This window comes from Nothobranchius furzeri, chromosome 5 (genome assembly GCF_043380555.1).
Source record: "Nothobranchius furzeri strain GRZ-AD chromosome 5, NfurGRZ-RIMD1, whole genome shotgun sequence".
Classification (NCBI taxonomy): Eukaryota; Metazoa; Chordata; class Actinopteri; order Cyprinodontiformes; family Nothobranchiidae; genus Nothobranchius; species Nothobranchius furzeri.
The window spans coordinates 65,426,993-65,450,031 of NC_091745.1; the positions used below are offsets into that span (position 1 = coordinate 65,426,993).

A 23,039-nucleotide genomic window follows, 5' to 3' on the forward strand; every position below is an offset into this window, starting at 1 on the left:
GTCTCATTTTCTAGCTTATCCGTTCATGAAAGTCTCTGCGTTTGACTCAGTTAGTGTGGGGTTGCTACTAGCTAACTCTGAGTTGCTTTGGACTCCTTTATGCAACAAGTACAGTTATACTGGGAGAAAACCAACACTGGAGGAATGAAAACATTTAAAGGAGCTAAAATATGTCAGAGCTACATTACAGGGTTGGGCATCGAGCATCGATTGGAACCGGTTCCAACGGTTAGTTTTTCCCAGAATCGTTTAAAAGTTTTTTTTTTTTGATTCCTAGTTTCAATTCCTACAATGCCGCCGGAAGAGGAATCCGCGGCCGATCTCCATGGAAAAATAAATGTGATCTGCAAATTGTGATCAACGCTTTTCAGAGCTGATCACACCATCTGTCTGTGTGCAGCACGAGTCCCCCCACCCCACACGCAGCGGCCAAATATAAACAAACGCGTCTGCCGAAATTTTACTCCGTGATGTAAACTTTAACTCCTGCAGCGAAAAATGCGCCGTAGAGGAAACTTGTTAAAATACGTCAACACGGTGGATTTAATAGAAGCTTTAAAGAACAACTCTGGACGGTGTGAGGTGAGTTTGTCTCACTGCAGAAATAAAAACACACACGGGGCGTCAGCAGTCAGACGCAGCCGCTCACCAACACGTGTGTGTGTGTGTGTGTCAGCGGGAGCGTCAGAAGGCTGAACAATAACCTGTAGAATAATTGAAGTCATCATGCTAGAGAAGCTTCTCTGTGGTGGACAACACCAGCTTCTGCCACAATAAATAATAATAATAATAATAATATTAAATAACATATTTATTTCCTTATTTAACTATTTATTTTGAGAGTTTTAATGTTTAAAATCTGTTAGATTGTTAGCAGCTACGTTTAAGTTTCACTTTCTGTTCTGACTGAATGCTGCTGCAGCATGGAGGTGTAGTTCTCAGTCATCTGGACATGATCATCCTGAGAGTTTTAGCTGAAAACAGCTGGACGTTCCTGGATCTGTTGGAGACATTTAGCCTCTCAGCCCAGAGGCTTCTTCCAGACTTTGGTTGTGGTCAGAAACAAACACACTGGTTGTACTGCAAGTCTTTTTCTTTTTGTCTCCAAAACATGTTTTTGTCTAAATGAAGGTGATGTTATTGCTCATAGAATTAAAATTCATGTTGAAGTTAAGATTATTTCATCAAGTAGGACCTGTGGTTAGCTGGCTCATGTAAAGCACGTCATGTCTTGAAAGAATCGGAATTGGAAATCAATAGGAACCGGAATCGAAGACATCTTTAGGAGCGGCTTGTTAAAAAATTGCAGCTTCAATCACAACAAAAAGCTAATTATGTCCAAGATAAACGGAAGTCTGCCGCAGCACAGGGACCGCCCCCATGCCCCCTTTATGCTCCCGCCGCCTAGTCTTTTGTGAAAAGGACACAATTGCGCCACATTACAGCCACGGTCTGACACCTTATAAACAACCTGAGGCTCCCTGATTCCGGCACGGCGTTGTGGCAAATTGACGGCGTTGTTTTGTAAAAAAAACAGCTTCAGATTGGCTACAGCTCTGATGACGACATTGTTTTTGTTATTCTTTGCAAATGAACTCTCAAAGTTCATCTGATGACTTTATTTATGCTTTTAATAATTTACAAGTCCATTTCCTCACCCACTTAATTTACGAAAAAGAAAAAATGATACACTAAATCACCCTAAAAACTGTCCTACAGTTCTGCTTTAATCAGACAGATGCCAGAGCTTTCTCTGCCTCGTTGAAAACTCGCTGCACCTGGGAGTGATTAAAGACCTCCATCACACAAGAGCAATTTAATAAGAAGAAATGAAAACAGCTTTAACCGGAGCTCGGGGGATGCTTTACACTTTGCTGCAAACTTGTGACATTTTTAGCTGTCACCTTGAGCACAGTGATTAATTTCTATCAGATTCCTGATCATACCGCCCAGGTGTTACAATCATTAGAGTCAGCATAGCGGGAGAGCTACAGCACATCCAAAATATTTGTGCTACAATTGACAGGAGTGGGAGGATAGTTATAACTGTTCCTAAACAGATCAAAACAAGATAAGAAAAAGTCTTTTGTACCAACTGTGATGTTCATAAAAGCAAGGCAGCGTTGTTTGTAGAACATTTCATACACAGAGAGAATTCAGTGTGCTTTCCATTAGCGAGAATAGCATGAACTTTAAAATCAAAGTGACAGCACAATTAAAACACACAAATACAGTCATACCAAATTAATTTCTGATTAAAAAAATAGTTAAAGAGTGAGCAGTTACAGTGCAGAAGGTGCAGCATAAGAGGCATTCATTCAAAAGCTAATGAACACATGATAATTCTCAATTTTGATGCAGTAGTTACGAGGGATGGGTCACATCTGAGGTCATAAGGAAGCTGATAAACTGCATGTCGTACAAACGGAAACAAAGAAACATAGATCACATGCTTCATGATACTTTAAAGTAACAATGTGTAGATCTTACCATTGGAAATGAATTAAACTCTGTCCAGTTGTTGAAAAATATTGGCAGTTTCATAATATATAACCATAAAAATCTGTTCTAAAATACATAGGAGTGGGTCCAAGTCTCTGCGAGATGCCACATTAGACGCCATGTTTCCTTCTACAGGAGCCCGTGAGGGAAAAATACATTTACCGATTTGTAATAAACGGTTACAAAACTTTCACCATTAATAAATGTTGTTTTACAGAGACACGCAACGCCATTATCCATCCTTGTGAGGGCTCTCCAACAGGCACAAAGAACGATTGGAGCTCACTTTTATAAACATCTGTCGAACAAGACGAAGAACGCAAGCTTGTGACGGGCAAGGACGCTTCCTGTAAATTCAGCACCGCCATTGCCCCCTCAAAAAGAAGGAGCCGGAGATATCTAGTGGCAGACATGGATCAGCTTGAAGAATACTTTGTGAAAAAACTCTGAATATGTAAGTGTTTTATTGACCCGTGACTGGAGGAGAATAAAGATATGCAGCAAGCGCTTTATTGGTGGACAGAAATGATGGGAAACGTGGGTTTGGAGGTGGCGAAAGCCTGAAGGAGGTGGAGATCAATGAGGGACAAATTTGTCTGTGTTTAAAAGTCTCTAAAATAGAAAAAAAAACTGTATAAAAACAAAATGGTGAATGGACTTGAAACATGACTGTAATGGCAGCGGGAAGCTCCAGAAAAGCGCTACGCCCTCTGTTATCCTGGCGGGAATTGCTTTGCAACAATTCCCAGCAAACAGAGAAGGCCGAAGTCCAAAAGACTCTGTCATTGCGTGTGTCTCTCTCGCAGAGAAGATTAAATCGGTTTAAAACTCTTCTCACAACAATGAAAAGAGAAAATCTGGCAAATATGAATAATTCTTTACGCCTACATATGTGGCTTTTATTAGCGACACTGAATCTTGGTGTTTTTATCTTCAGCAGGCCTTGCTGATCTGAAAGTACTGCATGGAGTACAAATGGAGAAGGTGCACTGGCAGCTGTTGGTTTGGAGATAAAACGAAGGTCTATGAAACAATAAAAGATTGTTAAATGCTAAGTTACGACTCGCTCTCCTCCCTATGTGCGATCATGTCCCACAAACCAAACACGCCAAGAGAGGAGAGCAGACGCTATGGAGCTCGGCTTTTGATCATCACAGTCTGTTCTTTGGAAATATTTGTTTGGATAAAAGCGGTGCGTGAGTTGGGGGGGGGGGGGGGGGGGGGGGAATTATGTTCCTGAAAGGGCAAATTTATATCGTACTCTTTCAAATATGCTGGGCTGCCGTCAGCTCACTAGGGAAGAAGAGATAAGGCAGGGCCGGTGGGTTTGTGGGGGCAAAAGGTGGCTGGTGGGGAAAGAGAATGGACACAAAAATGGATTTTGTTCCATTATGCATCATGACAATAGCCAGGCATCCATGGTGCATTGCAGTAAGCTGCTGAGACTGTGGCCAAAATGAATTGGCCACAACAAAAAAGTTCTCTCTGCCTGCTGGGCAAACCGTTAAAAACTCTGCATGACCGTCCATAAATCCTCTTCACAGAACAGAGTAAACTTCAAGCTCAAGAGCTCCAGCATGGTTCACCAACATTAGCATTTGAAAAGGGAAAAGATGAGTGCAATATCAGGAGGGGGGGAGAGCCAAACACATGGCTGGCACGGGTGCATGACGAGGAAAGGACTGATGACTTCTTGATCTCTGTGCATGGATGAACTTTATCCATCAACATGGCAAAGAGATAATCAGGATTTGCCCTTAAGACAACGTCCAGCTGGTCTAAGAGGGTATTCTGTAGATGGAGAGAAGAATGTATGGAAATACCGTATTTTCCGGACTATAAGTCGCACTTTTTTTTCATAGTCTGGCTGGCCCTGCGACTTATACTCCGGAGCGACTTAAATACCAAATTATGTATACTGCGCTTCTGCGGACCAGCCCCGGACCAGGAATGAGCTCCTCTGCCCCGCCATCACCTGCTTGAGCCTTTGGCGAGCTGCTGCGGGCCGGGCGACTCCGAACCAGGAATGAGCTCCCCTGTCCCACTGGGAGGGTTTCAAACACCGCCATCACCTGCTGCAGCCTGTGGCGGGCCGGCTCCGGCCCAGGAATGAGCTCCCCCTGCCCGCTGGGAGGGTTTGAAACACTGCCATCCTCTACTGGAGACCGTGGTGCGCTGCTGCGCCCTGGTTGTTTATTCTGTTATTGTTACCAGTACTTGTCTTGCAATGTGAAATGCTTGATCTCAGATTTTGTAAGAAAAATAATAAAATTCCCCCCAAAATGCGACTTATAGTCCAGTGTGACTTATATATGTTTTTTTTCATCTTCATTATACATTTTATGGCTGGTGCGACTTATACTCCAGAGCGGCTTGTACTCCGGAAAATACGGTAAGACATGGCTACCATCACCCCAACACTGTGCTGGACTAAACATAAGCTGTACCAGACAGACAGAATATTTTTAATACATTTTTTTAAGGTTTAATATACAAATGGATGAAAAAGCATGGGGAATGGACATGTATCAAAGATCTGACAACTTTGAGGCATTCAGCTAGTAAAGAAACTGATGTAATAAAAAAATGGTTGACTCCCTGTGTTCCTGTCTGTGTTGTTTTCACTAGAACCAGTTTGTTTCCACCCCAGGGCAAGCGCTCGCAGCAAGCCCTAGAAGTAACGACACCTGTTTTCACCTGCTGGGTGGAAGGTGCTCTCTGCCCGCTGCTGCCTCACCTTTTCCTTTAAAGCACAGTCCCAACACAACCAGAAGACATTCAGTCTCTCTCTCACACACACACACACACACACACACACACACACACACACACACACACACACACACACACACACACACACACACACACACACACACACACACACACACACACACACACACACACACACACACACACACACACACACACACACACACACACACGTTCTCATCCACGGAACGCTGAAAAACAAATGGTTGGAATATCTGCTGAAGAACTTTTAGAAGAAGAAACAATCTTTTATAAAGCACCTCTCAAGATCTAAATCACAAAGCGCTTCACAAGAACAAAAATTTTAAATAAAAAATAAAAGATTAAAGTAAGTTGGTCTGTGCTAAAACGGTGGCTTAGTCATCAGCAAATATTTTAACCATTATAACTTTTTTGTCGTAAGCAAACAACGTAAAATGGGGAATGAAACATCACCCTCATGACAACTCCCTGCATGAATGTTAATAAGTCCTTGCTCTTTGTAGGAAATTTATATTCAAACTAAACTGGAGAGTAAGTTTTAGAGGGACAGAAACTAAATGGTCCGAAGGCTCTCGGTCTGCTTAACAAAACGTATTGGGGACAACTGGTTTGTGATGAACCTCCCACAGGTGGGGCACAACAACAACAAAAAATAAAAAATAACAGGCTTCAACAGGAAAACCTTTGTAACCAAAATCACTCCTGACATGCAGAGCTGAACATGGCCCATGTGAGGATTTAAAGGACAAAAACAGCCTGGTGGAAAGTCGTCAAACAGCAGGAATGTATTGACAGGGCGAGTGTAAATGATTGGAGGTTCACCACTTGGCCGTGTCCACCAAATGTTGTTGGCTTTTTGGTTTGAAACACCGAGTTTCCTGGTTTCACGAGTGCCACCATTTATCTAACACAGTGGTTCCCAACCTGGGGTCCCAACAAAATAGCAGGGGTCCACAGAATTGTGTCTATGCTAAGGTAGTTCGGTTACCAAGATTATTCTTTATAAAAATTACATTCATAAAATGCCAATAGTATAATCAAAAGTCTGTCAGTAAAAAGTTTGTATTTGATCACTTTTAATGTTTGTTTGCATGTAGGAGTCTGTTGGGGGTCTTTGGCTTGCCTTGGACACGGGAAAAAGGTTGAGAACCAATGCTCAAACAGAAATTAAACCTCCAAATGTGCAGCACTCTTCTGTCTCTGATCATCTTCATTTCTCCCAGCCCTCAGTGGGGCGAGAGCATCTTAGCTGTGGCAGGTAAAGGCCGGGAGATTGTCAATAATGACGGCTGCTCCAGCACCAAACCTTCCCAGGGCTGCTTGTTTCAGCAGTAATTACAACGGGGGAATAGTGCACCATGACTGGCTCTAAAAAGCTTACCAAGCCCTTTTATTTCCTGTGATGCCATGTCAATTTTTTTAAGAGCAGGCACTACAGTGGGATATGTAAAAAGACGACTTAAAAGCCAAACAAAATGTGAGAAACAAAGAGGTTGAAAGCAGAGCCGGCAGGCTGGGTACCCAGTGATGTGAAGGCTGAGCACGTTAAAGAGTCGAGAAGAAAAAAGAAGTGCTGTGTAGTCTATTAATAGGGATGAGATTAGCTCCTTGATGCTCTGTGTTCTTCAATCAGCCCTGTTGGGGGTGAAGGTGGCACACTACAGGTGAAACAATACCTAAGGACAGCCCAAAACAACTGGAGAAGAAGAAGATGAGCTCCAAGAGGCTGAAGGAGTGACAGAAAATAACCATCAACAGAACAAGTGTGTGTGTAAACCTTTTGCTGAACGAATGTAGGAAAGGATTCCATTTCCTGTGCTTCCCTGCACCACTTTCTCTTAAGACGACCTTCGGTAATCACCTTCCTCACCCTCTCAACAGCCTTATCCTCTCCTCCTGTTATCCCGTCCGCCCACTCTCATCCTGTGATCTCCGAGACGCGCAGGTGCTCACAAGGAGAGCGCTCAACCCCTCTCTGCATGGATCGGCCCCACAGACAGTGTGTATTGATGTGCAAAGAAATTCAGGGTGAAAACAGCAACAATGGAGAGAGTTTTCTACCGTTTTTTGCCCACAATTGGGCGCAAATTGGAGGACTGAGTGCAAAGTTTCAGAAACCTGAGAAGCGAAGAAATAAAATGAACTAAAAAGACTTGAGCTGTGGTAAAAATGGTCACTTCTTAGTTTTTTTATGGTTTTATAACATTTTAAGATATTAGTTTCACTATTTTATTAAATTTCAAGTGTTTGCTGATCTCAGTGCTTCATTTGGAGTGTAAGGGAAAAACTCACACACTGTTCTGATCAGAGACACCAAACCTAATGTTTCACCTTTAGTTCTTGGCGAGTCGAATCAAAACAATGAACAATTACAACTCCTTTGTGCTGCTAGCCTTTGCAGGAGTAATGAATACATCCGTTTCTAGAGAACAGCAAACGTGTGTGTTTATAACAAGAATCAGCTTCTTCTCAGAAAAACTGCTTTGGTCTCAGAGTTACAACGCATATTTGGAAACAATAAGTATTTTTTTTACTTTTCAAGTTTCCAAATTGATGTGAGAGAAGGAACAATGAACTGAATGCCTTCATTGGATTTATGGTGAAAATGACACTTGAAAAGGGTAAGAAGGAAATGGCGAAGGTTTGGCTCTCTACTGTCGATAAGTCTAATCAGACGGGTCCGCCCAAATTACACCTACAGCCGCTGGTCAATAACCACATGAGGCGTCAAGTGCACCTATAAACCACCGGCTTTTATTGTCAATAGAGTCACGACCCCCCCACCCAGTTGAGGTGTAGACAAGGTGATTGAAACCCGGGACAGGAAAGACTTCATCGCCTGTTTCATGGCTACAACTTCCAATAATTACAACTATTGATTCCCTCGTCGATTGTTTGATTCATTAATCACTTTAACAAGAAAAATGTCAGAAAACACAACACCTTGAGTGGGTTTGTTTAATTCAGAAGAAACATAAAAGTTTCACATCAGAGCACATTCCCAGTCTGCCTGGAAAACAAAACAAACAGCTACAGATTATTTCCCGTGGATCGATGTATTGATTTAGAGAAACAATAAAAGAAAGAAGAACTGTGCAACATTCTGTCTCCATCGCTGCACGAAAAACTAGGTAGGAAAAAAGAATAATGTCTGACTAAATAAAGATCACATTTATAACAGTTTTTATATATTGTTCAGCATCATTTTCAGAAATTCTACAGAAACAGAAAAGTCATTCTATTACCAGCTCAGTGGTAGAGTGTCCGCCCTGAGCCTGGGAGATCGGGGTTCGATTCCTGGTCAGGTCATATAAGACTTTAAAAATGGGACCCAATGCCTCCCTACTTGACACTCAGCTTTAAGGGGTTGGATTGGGGGGTTAAACCACAAAATAGTTCCTGAACGCAGCCACCGCTGCAGCTCACCGATTTCCTCCATGGGTGTGGGTCAAATACACAGGCGAATTTCACCAGTGTGGGACTTAAACTTTAACTTTATTGCTGAAGGTGGGCTCAGGCTTTACAAGCATGACAGTGAAAATAAACAGTCCTGCAACAATATAGAAAACATGGAGATCTTTATCACCATAAACTCAAATTAACAAATTTAAAGACCAAGTTCCCTTGTTTTTTTTTCAGTACATCTGCAGTGGTTTCTAAAATATTTGAATGCCTTGTGAGTCGCTCTCTATGGGAAAAAAGCTCTGGCGCTCCTGTTCCAGGAAGTAGAAGTAAGCCAGAGGAGTGGGGGGCCAGAAAACGGTAGGTTTTGGAGTCTTACTCATTATTTCTTGATATTCTGACATTTCCCCTCTGATTTTATCAAACTAACACAAGTCTACCGCTGACTCTGTTTGCTCTGCAATGCTGATGTTTTATCTCTACAAATAACTGAAGGAGTTCTGCTGTGCTGTGGAGTTGCTAATGCTAACAGCTAGCTCCTACTAGCAAAGACACAGCTCTCTCCTGGATGCTAAAGCAACAACAGCCTCCCCCATCGCGAGCCAAGATAATAAGTCCGTTAATGTTAAAGAGGGACTGCACACCATCAGAAAATGTAACTCCACCCCTAGTCAAGATTAGAAAAATGCCATGAAAGTGGGCGTTGCCAGGAGGCACAGAGTGGCATGGCCAAGTGTGGGGAATTTCTGTCCTGGGAGGGAGGGGGAGTGGGAGGAGACTGTACCGATGACATGAAATAGTTCCAGCCCCAGTCAATCACAAGTTTAAAATGCAATAGCCACTGCCCTGCCACAGGGGGCAGCACTAAGATGTTTTTAGACCTAGATTCTAGATTAAATCAAGTTTACACAAACATGTCAAAAAATGCGCAGAAACAGAAATATTGTATTTGTAAAGACCCAATTATACAGTTAATTAGCAAAAAAAAAAGTTATTTTGGGGTTTAGTTACTCTTTAAGTGACAGAGTGTCATAGATCTGTCAGGCTTTTCTGACAGAAGCTAATGCAGGAAATGGCGGTAGAAGACAATTTTAACATTCTGCCTGCATTTTAAATTCAGACTGACTGATCATTTTCACAAATAAGTAAAAAATTATTTCTCAGTAAACCTGTTTTTTTCTGTCTCACAGCAAGTTTTGCAGAAGGAAACAAAAACTGTATGAATTTTCATTAAGAAGTAGGAGGCAGTCTAGGAATCTGTGACTTCAGTACTTGCTTTGGTTGTTCCATATTAAACCTCCAGGTTTTTCTTCTTGGTTCTTCTAATATAAGCTGATGGTTGTCTACTTAAAGTAATTACAGTGTTGCACCAGCAAATGAATCTGTTGAATGTTGAAGGCATTAGGAAATAAACAATCACACTTTAATGTAATCGAGGTTGTATGAATGCTGAACCTTTTCAACCATCAATATAATTAAATGCTTAAATAAAAACTTGCTTTCAAAGGAAATAAATCTAATATAAATAGGTAAAGAGAATGAGCAGTTTTATAGAAATTCAAGTAGAATATAAAGAACAGGACAAATATATGAAAACATTTTCCTTAAACGGTTTAAGGATTTCAGGTCTGAGTATAGTTATTTTTTTATGTCTAATTGAGTCCTAATGTAAACATCCATTTTAACAGCAGCTAGACTGTTTTAGAAGGCTGCAGTTTAAGTAGGGATGCTTGATATTGGCTTTTTTACAGAAATCCGATGTTGTCCAACTCTTAATTTGTGATACCAATATAAACCGACACTGATATATGCGGGGTCCCCTCTAATGAAAACAGAAATAGTAAATAATTTAGGTTGCTACCATCACATATCTCCAATCATGAATGCTTAAGCTTTAATTATTTTCCGTGCTAAATGACAACTACTTCTATTTAAGTTAGTAATAGAAAAAAATGTCATGTTTTAATTTGTCTCAGCAGCTGAATGACATTCTCCTCGAGAGAACCCTGACTAATGCTCTGTGCCGCCTTCAACCTCACATAATTATTAAGTTCATGATGGGAAAAAAGTTTGATTAATAAATTAATAAACAGACAAAGTGAACTATTTTCCCTTTGCTCTTCTCCCTGTACACCAATGGCTGTACCTCCAACCACGAGTCTGTCAAGCCTATCAAGTTTGCAGATGACACTGCCGTCATAGAACTCGTCTCTGACGGGGATAAGTCTGCCTACAGAATGGACGTCGAACGGCTGGCATCCTGGTGTAGCCTCAATAATCTGGCATGAAATTTGCTGTAGACAGCAGAGGTTGTTGTGGACCCTAAGCACACAGCACCCACTCCTCTCCATAACCCTTTCTGACACTCCCATCACGATGGTGCTCACGTCCTGGGCACTAACATCAACCAAGACCTCAAGTGGGAGCCGACCATCACCTCTGTCATAAAAAAAAGCCCGGCAGAGGATGAACTTCCTGAGGCAGATGAAGAAATTCAACCAGCCAGCATAGTCGATGAGGCAGTTCTACACCGCAGTTGTCAAGTCCATCCTCACCTCTTCAATCACCGTGTGATATGCTGGAGCTACCATCAGGGACAAGAAGAAGCTGGAGTGTGTTGTACATTCTGCTGAGAGGGCCATTGGCTGCAAACTCCCCTCCGTACAGGACCTGTACACCTCCAGGACATTGGGTCAGCAGGTCAGATAACAGCTGACCTGTCACCCTGGACACATTCTTTTTGACTGGCTCCCATCTGACAGGAAGTTCAGATCTATTTGGACCAGAACCTCTTACCACAAGAACAGTTTCTTCTCCTCTGCAGTGGGACTCACAAATGACAATCCTAGGGCTGCCCACTCCAGTTGCTTGTGCCACTTACACACTGGCGCCAGCTCCACTCCGCCTGGACAGGTTTGGGACTTCTCTTATTTAGGTAGCCTTGGATTTTCCCGTGTGCAACTGGATGTTTTTTCAGCCCTCTTCCCGCTGATCTCTTATTTGAACTTTTTTTTTTTACACCAAGTACCGCATCAATTTCCTACTGTTGTGATCTCTCGCACATATGGCAATAAAACCGTTCCGACTCTGATGATTAAACCTTATTTTATTTCAAAGCTTGTGATGATGGAAAAGTAATAATTTTTGTAAAACCTCATTTTGGACTTCTAATTGTGTTTTTGTCATTAACTTTCATCTCTTGTCTTCATTGACGAAAATGTCATTTCAGTCTTGGTTTTAGTCTTTATCAAAGATTTTTTCTTTGTTTTACTCTGCAAAAAAATTTTTGTGATTAAAAAAAAAGAAAATATTTAGTTAGTGAAATCACCAATGAATCCTTTTTTATCTCAGTCATGGCACCAACAGTCACCATGGGACCGTTAACTTGGGTCACCTCAGAATGTTAAACAGAAAACTGAGGTGAACTCCTCACAGTTTTCTGTCCCTGTGTCTTTGAAGTACAGCCAGGTTTAGAAAGGCCTGCAGTCTCCCTGTCGGGGCCAGGAGGAGAACTAGCCAAGCTCTGTGGGGAGGAGGAGTGCCATTTTCCACCAGGGCCATGTATGTGCGAGCTGCTCTGCCTCCAGCCAGAGCTGTGAGGGATTAATGAGCTACTAAAGGAGCCGACAACAGACCTCCAGCCCTTCTTCCATTATTTCCACAGAAACCAATTTACAGTGGAGATCAGGGGATGCTACTAATTCTTACTCAAAAAATATCTCAATCAATCAATCAATCAAAGCTTTATTTATAAAGCGCCTTCCCCTGTCGGGAAGCCCAAGGCGCTGAAAATGGTACATGAGAAATGTGAAACATGATGATTACATCGAAAATAAAAGAAATTCAAATAGTGCAGAAAAGGTAAAACATTAAAGTAGAAGACAAATGGGTAAAACAAGGGATCTATCTGCTTTTGTGAGACGGCAAACATTTTTATACTCGCACGCATCTACAAAGGACTGGTTTATTGATATGGTTCCTTCAAAAGCAGCAATTCAAAGCAGAAAGAGGAGGAGGAAATAAGCTCCTAATCTCACCATCAGACTATGGGATCAGTCAAACGGGAAGTAACCCCAGAAAGTTCATTTTCCTTACAAGCCAACATAACCAGACCCGTTTCTGCTTTATTCTGGCTCAATGACAATATTTTTCAAACCTTTGAGCTGCAAATGCTTTAATAAACGTTCTGATCTAAATATATTTAAAGTAAGACACCAACGAGCCAAAGCTGATGTATAACAGTAACATGAAAGCCTGCACGGGAGAATGTCAGATCAAAAGAGCAAATGCAAATCATAGGTATTAGTTTAAAAGAAAGGCAGATCATGAGAGAACACTCTTGATCACTGGTAAAAGCATTTTCAGCAAAACATTAAATAACAAAAACTCTAAAGAGTGCAGCTTTAGTTACGGCGCCTCTGCTGAAAACTGGCCTCATATTAACAGGGAAGGCAGCTTCTGCATGCGGCTGCTGCCTTCCCATCAGTGGGTTTTAAATAATGGGGTCTTTTGTCTTATCTGTGACTGAGAGGAGCTTGAGGACTTTGGCCTTCATCCCTTTGTTGTTACGGAATCTCTTGTGAGAGCGGAGGTTTGGCGTGGGCGTGCGAGGAGGAGCGAGGCGGCCATGCCGGCACATCAGACTGGAGCCGTCTTAATAAAGCTTCCCTCTATCCACCCCAGAGATCTCCTCACCCCAATTATACGCCTGACACCTCTACCCTCCTCTATCTTCTCTTATTTCTCACAGCATCCCCCTCCCCCCACTTACACACACACACACACACACACACACACACACACACACACACACACACACACACACACACACACACACACACACACACACACACACACACACACACACACACACACACACACACACACACACACACACACACACACACACACACACACACACACACCTCCATCCAGTTCCCAGCTCTGATCATGGCTCTGCTTCTGCTTGGTTCAAAGCCCCAGAGGCCTGCACAATATCAGGCTGATGGTGGTGTTTGCCTCTGTCTGCTGCCTGAATTGCATCAGGAGTGTTGCTCTTCTAGTAATGACATGAGAGTGTTTCTTTGCTGCCAGCAACTATGTAAACTTCCACTTCTTTCAACGATCCCTCAGACACAATCTAGTGAGGAACCTATTTTATTAAGACTTAACGTGGGAGCATACGCACCATTCCTGGTGTTGGAGGGTCCTATGAAATATTAGCCTGGTATGCCATCCTATATGCGTAAATATAAAGCCTGGCCATAGAAAGAACCCAGTCGGGATCAGAACCTACGTTTGTCTTTCAAACCACCTCTGCACAGCCAGCAACGGGACAAATCAAAGCAGAAAAACAACGTCAAGTATTCAACGGTATGGAAATCCATCAACAGGGCAGTCCAGAACAAGAAGAAGAAGCAAATACGTCCTTTTTAAAAATAAAATGCTTAAGTAGCTCTATTTGTTCATGCCTCAAAGAAAGTCCAAGTCTAACTTGTTTAAATTTAAGCCAAAGTCATTTCAAATGAGCCCCTTTCTTGGGCTGATGCCATCTTAGCTATTTTTCTGTCGCAGCTCCAAGCTTAGAGTGCTGTGATTGGTCAGGTCGGTAGACCTGCTGAGGCTACAAGTGTGGCTAGACCAACCTGCAGAGCTAAATCCTTTGCCACTGCTAAGGTTGGTCTAGATATCTAGGTTAATGAATAGCATGACAGTAATTTAACAGGTCTGGTTGGTGAAAGTGCACCCCTGAGCAGAAACTTTGATAACTTTCACTGCAGCATTACGATAAATTAAACACAATGACCTTTTCAGTCATATTATATTAATGTGCTCAGAAAAATGATCATAATCTGAGGAAAATATAGCAGAAACTCCTACAAAATGATGACTGACGAGAGGCTGAGTTTTAAAACAATCATCTTTAAACATAAAAGCTGCCAGAAGTCAGTATCTTTATCTCCTAGGAGCTCTTGCTGCTGAATCGTCTCCGGTGTTGTCGTGATTTTAACACATTTTATGACCTTTACTTCCTGAATTGTTCAAGGTCACAACAGGTCTGCATCTGGCCAACCATCTGCCTGCAGCCTTCCCATGAGGCATCTTGGCATTGGCCCTGTCCTCTGCTGTCCCACCATCTCACTTAAAAAAGCCAGAGTCAAGTTTTTGGGTGATTGTCTGTGTTTTTTAGGCTCACAAGCATGACATTATTATATTTAGTCATTTTACCGAAAAGGTTGATGACAAATGGTGTGAAGAAAGCCTGAGGTGCGCCCTCTCGAAAGAACAACAACACGTTTAATTCTATTTGAAACACTCAGTTATGTAAAATACCATTAATAGGGCTTATACTGGTGCTTGACAACTAAAAAGTCGCCTATTAAATTGAATTACTTTGTCGAGTTTTAATTATTATAATCGGGCTGTGAAATAAGCAAATCTCTGTGGTTCTGAACTAAAACGTCTTTGTTATCAGTTAAACATAGGAAGAAAAAATCTGAATATCTGAAAAACAGTTAAAATAGACAGTTTTGACTCATTAATGCAACTTCTGCTTTGATTAGAGTCTGCTGTGCTTCATGTTTCTGCTCTGGGACCTGGTGGTCACGCTTTGATCAAACACACATTAGGTAGTGAAAATGGGCCAAAAATATCAATTCGGGACGGGACGGGACTTTTGAGCAGATCTATCAGAATATGTTAAGCATTTTGCCCATTGTAATTTTATTTTGAAAATATTTTGCCTTTAAATATGGAAAAGACAAACATGCAGCAATGTACGCAAACATATTATAGCTACTTCAAAAATCGACCCACGTTAAAACATTTATTTTCCAAAATTCTAACAAATAAAAAAATGCATTAGTTCTGCTGTTGTTTGTGCTAAAATGTGAGGTAACCTTTAAAAAAAGTGCTGTTGTGTGTGTGTTTATTTTTTTTGAGTGACACAAAGCTTTTCTGTGCCACTCTTGAACTTGTAAAATATTTTCACATGAAACACTTATTTCTAAAACCACTCCTAATCCCAAACAACCCAAATAAATGAGCATTTTATGAACACCCATCTCCAACTCAACAAGGTGCCATTAAATACAGACTCTTTCTGCATTTCAAATGATTTTCAACATTAGCAGCACTGGGGCTTATTTTGTACTTTTACTGCTCAAATTAAGCAATTCAGTGAGCTCAATTTATCCTTGACCTGGAAAAAATATATAAAAACTACACAGCAGGAAAGTTCCAGGCATAAGCACTGAAGTCGCCAATTGTTATGGTCGGCTGTTGTATCTGAAAGTAGCACAAATAGGCAAGAATTCCTTTTCCAATTATTCCTTTTCCTTTTCCAATTATTCAAACTTGCGTCACTTGTAGCAATATCAGGCATCCATTTCAACTCCTCTAAGCACTTCTTCTCTCTGTTACCTTCTCCTATACTGCCCCCTAGTGGTAGACACAACACAGTATACAACAATTAAAGAGGTAGTCAGTATTAACCAGTATTCCAAACGTGTCAGTGACTTTTTTTTGAAAAGGGAAATCCGAAAAGCATTAAATTAATCATTTCTGAAAACGTCTACAAAAAAGTGGCATTTTTCTCTGCTGCATTTTTTATTATTTAATCTTTACTTTTTAATCCCACATTTTAGAGACAAACAGCATCTCTTACCTCCAAACAGCCAAGGACGTGGAGAAGAACTGGGCTTCAGCTGCAGCTGTCCGTGAATCTGAATGAAAAATAAGAGACAAATCTTACATGTGTGGATCACAGACATGATGCAGAGTAGCTTGCTTGTAATGCAACTTAAGACTTTGAACACAGTCGTGCTTTATTTTCCAGCAAAACTCCAAAGCAAGTCCAAAGCATGAATAACAATGACTACCCAGTATCTGGAAATGTTCTATTACCTTTGATCTGAAAAATGACCAAAAAAATAAAATACAGCCATTTTAATGTGAATTTGCTTGCTTAGAAATTTCTTTTTGGGGAAAAACACTTTGCATGATAACAGGTTGCTATTGCAAAAAGTGAACAAAATCTTTTAACAAATCCCAGAGCTCAAACTAGCCAAATCTAGTGATAGCATCTCAGCTCACCATCTGCTATGGCAATCTGCTTCCAGAATCACAGGAAAGAGAAAGTCTTCACCTCGCCAGAGCAGAGACCTAAAAGGAGATAGCTACAGTTATATTCGGAGAACGTGGAAACACTTTAATATCCTACATCTAATCCTGATGAGTTTTCATTTTATTCTTCAGCCATCACATTATGTGAAAACCGTGTGTGTGTGTGTGTGTGTGTGTGTGTGTGTGTGTGTGTGGAACACATGTTCATAGAAGGAAAGTGTGGGCAGTCTGTTGAAAAGACATTCAGAGTATTAAAAGTGTGAAAAATAAATATTCACAGTCTAATTTTCTACTTATTCTCAGGGACAAATTATAGAAAGAAAAAACAGTTTTTGCAGAAAGAGGTGGAATTAAATTAGTGCTTGTTTCGGTAACAGCATTTCTGGAGCTAAAAAAGATGATGCATTCTTCCACTTTCTGATTTTTTTCCACAATTTTCCTCTGATGATCAACAATTGATCCACCTGTCTGTGGTGCAGGAAACATCTCGGTCCCTTTAAGCAACATAACAGTTTTTAACATTTTAAGCTATTGCTTTTAAAGTTGTTTCAATGAATCTTGAGGCAGAAACTTTACCAATTTCAGATCGTACAGCACTCTGTAGCCCTCTGCAGACCAGCTGATCAGCTGTCACTCATATTTTGCAGCCCACAGAGACCCTATGAAGACGTTTAGCCTCTCATTCAAGAGGCTCATTCAGTTATACACCTTGGGTTGCGAGTAGGAAGCTTAGAATTTGTGGTCAGAAACAAACTCGGATTGTGCTACAAGCCTGAAATCGGAATCTGAACTGTTCATTTTCAAACAATGCCCACCCCTACTTGTAATGGGGGCAGTTGTTATACAATTCTGCGGTTTGCCCTGAAAGACCTCACATTTGAGAATAAAGAACCATTAGGAACCCAATCAATGTCTTTCCAACCAAAAAGCAGCTTTTTTTTCATTATGAGGCCAAAAGTCCGGGCCATCAAGATCGAAGAATGAATATTCTCTACGCTCTGCTGTTGGGGAGTTTTAAGGCCTATCAGTGAACAACCTCTTTAATAAAGACTATAAACAACATCACGCCATCTGGGGATGGAAAAGGTAACAACCTGCACAGAAATTGACAAATGCAGATGGAAGTTTTGACTGGATGGATTTAAAACTCCAGAGCCAAGCAAGGTCTGCAGAGATGACGTCCTCCCGGTCTGTGGAGTCTTCCGCTGGCTCACTGTCTGGTGGCGGTTCAGTTTAGGTCACAGGAGAACCAGCCTGTCACATTGTTTTTCTGCTTTATGTCTTCGGTCCTCTTCTTTTTGACATAAAGGGTAAAAATCCCAGACAGAACCATGTTGTATTTATCAGCAGAGGTTTACCCGATACCATTAGGCATGTGGACATGATTTTCTTGTTTCAGCAGTTTAGGGTGAGTAAAAGCTTGTGTACAGTACCGCGTTTATGAAGAAAGAACACACACAAAAACATCAAAAGGCAGATATAATCTGATGGAAAACAATTCCCTGTGCCAGGACAACAAAGATTTCACACAACTGCCTCTTTGAAGCTTTTAAAGTCTCCAGACGGCAAAATGGCCTCTAAATGCATCTAGATGAACTTAATAGTTTGTGTTTGTGCTTTAAAAATCCCTTTGACCACATGCTACAACCGCAGCAGCATTTATCCACAACATTAAAGAGCAGAGATGGGCCAACTTTGGGTAAACTCACCTATACAAACTGGCAGTGGTGAAAAATCCAGTCTGGTTTGGGTTCAGAGTCAAACGCTGACTAAATGCATCAAGAGTCTTATTATGTGACCAATTCAACAACACATTTGCAGTGTTCTCTAGTGTACATCAATGCCTTATGAGTCATTTAAAAAAAGCTTCTTTGCTGGTGCAGAGGCAGGCTAAAAACAGCAGCATTGCTCATTATTGTTATTAATGATATGCGCACACCTTGCTTCTGATTGGCTAACAGAACACTTTTAACCATGTTGCAAAATCCTTTTCACTCACTGCTCTCTCTCTCTCTGTGCTGCGAAAAGAAAAAAGCCTTCCTGTGGGCGGGCATCAGCCAAGATAGGCGAGGCCATGAATGCTAATTTAAAGTGTGACATATATATGTGAGGATTTTCAAATCCTAGCATTTCACAATCTATTTTCTATCAGAAGCTAATGCAGCGCTACTTAAACAGTTATCCTCCTTGTTTTTGTCTGGCTTGCCGGGCTAGTAGATTCTCGCATGAGGGGAAAGTCAGCTCAGGTTGTATACTTATTTTTTGCAGAGGCTTTACTGTGAATTAAAGTTGAAGTGCTGAAGTTTTGAAAACTAATTTAGAATAAAACTTGAATAATAACTGGCAACTGCTTGCTCATTTTAAGAGGTCTTTCATATTTTATAACATGCTACAGTATTTGATATAATGGTTTACAAACACAAAAGGGTAATTTATTAGAGTACTCGATTAATAAATAAAAGATTTGATAGAGCACTCGATTACAAAAATATTCGATAGCTGCAGCCCTAAAATAATCATTAAAAATTTTTTTTGGGCTCAAACACACCTTTAAGTTTTTTCTGTGATTTTCTTCTGTTTTGCTGGATTTTATAAATTTGTTCCAAAAATATTTCATAGGTTTAGCAATAATTCAGGGCGAGAATATTCACACCAATGGGAAACATTTCCTACAACAAAAAGGAAAATTAATTTACCTTGTAAGTCACCTTTTAGGTACTTTGGTTTACTCTAATTGAATGATTGATTGAACCATCACTGGCCGACGCGGTCGTGTTTTTTTAACAACTAATAAATCTTGCGGGGGAGCTGGGGAGTGTGTCCTCCTCATTCTTCCATGAAAGGACAAACAGAGCACGCTCCTGGCCTTTCTCCACTCAGCTGTTTGCTAAAGGAAAACATGCGGTCTCGTATCTTGTTTCAGCCAAAGTGAAAACAGACCACGGTGGAGCGGTCGAAGTCAAACAAGCTGGGACTTCGACTGTTTCCTCTTTCTTTGTTCCAAATTCACTTATTCTCCATGGGGGGAGGGTAAGAGGCTTGATCCCCTCCCACAATATGGGCTCAAGAATAATCAATCAGTATTCAGGTCATGCCCCGACCCTTAACATGAGACCTCTGACCCCTTCCGGGTTCTACTCTGAGACGGCGACGGAGGTCTGGGTGTGCTGCCAGTGTGAGCTCCGTGTCCGACACTAACAGAGACCTCGTGTGGAAGGGAGGAGTGCGGCCTGACCCTGTCCACCTCCGACACAATAAATCCTGCTGAGGAGTTCAAGGTGGCCTGACCTGCATGTGACCCTGTCTCTGGGAGCACAATTACAAGCCACGGTAGAGACTTTCCTACCTCTTGTCCCGAGGACGTGCTCGGGTTTCCTGGGAAATGCCAGTGTGTAGATGAACACATTCACTCTGAAATTCCATCCAAGCATTTGGGAAAACTTCTTTCTAGCATGAAAACTGGACGGGGGGCTGAATTAGCATTGGATAATTGCACCAGGGAAGGATCCAGGCACCATGGAGCAAGACATAACCTGTAATTTGCCATTGAGCTCCCTGACAGTCATTCTCAGACACTGGAGATAAATGTCTGAATTCAGGCTGTTAGTTTAACTGATGGTGCATTCACTATAATAATAATAACCCAGGTGTGATGAGCAGTCCTGCAGTAGATCTTCACCGCTCTTCCTCCCCTCTGAGGGTTTTTATCATGCTAATTTAAAGAAGAAGAAGAAGGAAAAAAGTACTTTTCAGTGAATGAGGACGTATATAATGAGAAGCAGGGACCTCCGTGACTACGAGGAGATAAAGGAGGGGATTTTCACCCGGCTGCGCCCGAGCAAAGCAGGGTGACAAATGGACACAGACGTTTCACTGGCTGCTTAATTAAAAGAACATAGCCTAATTAAAAAGATCTTCCTGGTGAATAGACTGCCTCGGTGCAGTGGGTGACCTGTGTCTCCGGCACATGTTCGGCGCAGACCGGTTAGACTGTCTCTCTCCTCTCACACATTTCATTTCCACATCAGATGAGCTTTGATTGAGGGACGTGTTGCAGGAAACTTCCCAGATCATGGCGGGGACGTTGCTGCTTGTTAAAATGCCTGTGGCTTCCATTAGGAGGCAGTAACATTTGCTCAATAGCTCTGATCAAGTGTTTTTTAGTTCTTTCTTTCGTTTTTTTTTTTTTGGCATTTAATAGTTTTTTCTCGTCTTTGTCTTAAGAGGGTTGTTAGATTTTTAAGCGTTTTATTGTTTTGTCATTTTGAAGTGTGTTTCTGTGTCAAAGGTATAAATAATAGCATAAATGCTGTAGATGGTTTCCTGAATGACTTCAGACCAGAATAATCAAGTTGACACGTGAGTTTAAGGATAAAACTGAGTTTATGGCTAATTTAGGTTCAATGTGTGTTGCTGCTCAAGGTAATCTGATGAAATGACCTGACCAATAAATCTGCCAATCAGGCACGTGCGGGGGGGGGGGGGGGGGGGGGGGGCTTGAGCACCTGCCCCTTTTGTCCGAAGTGCCCTTTTTCCGGTCTTTCGTCAGATTTTACCATTCAAAACTGTTATACTGTGATACATATCAGGCAGTAGAACCATGCGGAGGCAGCCGCCTCAAGCTGAAGCCTATTTTGCCTTAGACCCGCCCACAAGCTCACTGATTGGCTCTGCCGCATCATGCTAACATGTAATTGGTTGTCCCTGCTGTTGCTCTACCTTACAGCCATGGAGACAACAGACCGGTGTTTTGCCTGCGGGCAGGAGTTAGCGTTCATCTACCTGTAATTTTTTTTTCTGCCTGCTTCAAATCAGCTGGGTGGATTTTAATATCAGAGCTTTTGTTTATGTGCGTTTGAGTCTGTGGCTAGTGTGTGTGGAGCAGTGAGGTAGCTGCATGACTGAGTCAGAAAATAGGCTAATGACCTGTAGCCCATTTCCTGCACACGCCTGCACATGGTGGTTCTGGATGTTTCTACTCCAGACTCAGTCCACTGCTTCCGCAGGTCCCCCAAGGTCTGGAATCGGTCCTTCTCCACAATCTTCTCATTGTGCAGCGTTTTCTACCACACTTTTTCCTTCCCACAGACTTCCCACTGAGGTGCCTTGATACAGCACTCTGGGAACAGCCTATTTGTTCATAAATTTCTTTCTGTGTCTTACCCTCTTGCTTGAGGGTGTCAATGATGGCCTTCTGGACAGCAGTCAGGTTGGCAGTTTTACCTATGATTGTGGTTTTGAGTAATGAACCAGGCTGGGAGATTTTTAAAAGCCTCAGGAATCTTTTGCAGGTGTTTAGAGTTAATTAGTTGATTCAGATTATTAGGTTAATAGCTCGTTTAGATAACCTTTTCATGATATGCAAATTTTTTTAGATAGGAATTTTGGGTTTTCATGAGCTGTATGCCACAATCATCAATGTTAGAAACAATAAAAGGCTTGCACTACTTCAGTTGTGTGTAATGAATCTAATATATATGAAAGTCTAATGTTTATCAGTGCATTACCGAAAATAATGAACTTTATCACAATATGCTATTTTTTTAGAAGGACTTGTAAGCCAGCTTTATAAACTAAAACAATTATTTATGAACTAACATTAACAATAACATTAAGGACACAAATTGATCCATTTTTATTATGTTGTTAGAACACAAAAGTCTCATTATCTGAATTTTCTAAGTTGTTGGATTGTGAATCAGTTTAAAAGTTTTGCTCTGTAAGTGCCCCCTTTTTTTTTACTTTAAGCACCCGCCCTGTCAAAAGTCTCTGCACGGCCCTGCTGCCAATATCAGTTCTTGTCAGTACAAATCAAACATTTTGTGTGTTTTTATTTATTCTTAAAGTAAGTTATCTAAAGGTTTGTGTAGCAAATGAAAAAAATTACATATTGGTAAAAATACACGCTTTATCAAATCAAATAGTTTGTGATTGGAATTAGCCAATATTCATTATCGCTGGCTTAATCTGCTGTCGGCTAATTTGAAACCTTTATTTACTGAGATCTATCAATGCACCTTTTTAAGGAGCAATCATTCCATTAACAGGCTCCGTGTGGTGCTTTTTACCAACTAAATCACAGCTTCCAAGATAATCAGATTACTTATTAATATTCATTGACAATGTGTACAAGAATCTTTATCTGCCCTTTAATCAATAACTAGTGCATTTCTGGAAAACAGAAAAATTAAAGATTATTTTAAAGGTTTTAAAGTGTCTTAATGTTCTTGGGCCTTCTCATCTCTCAGAATCGCTCTTAC

The 23,039-nt window shown here is 41.2% G+C and overlaps 1 protein-coding gene across 5 annotated transcripts in view; it reads right to left on the reverse strand.

Moving 5' to 3' along the window:
- The window catches only part of sema6cb (semaphorin 6Cb), a 181,663-nt gene that overhangs the window by 131,367 nt on the left and 27,257 nt on the right, over positions 1–23,039 (reverse strand). For 4 of the 5 annotated variants that reach the window (XM_015949872.3, XM_070551014.1, XM_015949870.3 and 1 more), the window contains 2 exons: positions 16,750–16,818; positions 16,322–16,379 (listed from right to left, as the gene is read on the reverse strand). The gene's annotated coding sequence lies outside the window, so the exon portion shown is untranslated. The remainder of the gene's footprint in view (positions 1–16,321; positions 16,380–16,749; positions 16,819–23,039) is intronic. The other variant, XM_070551013.1, reaches the window with a different exon arrangement.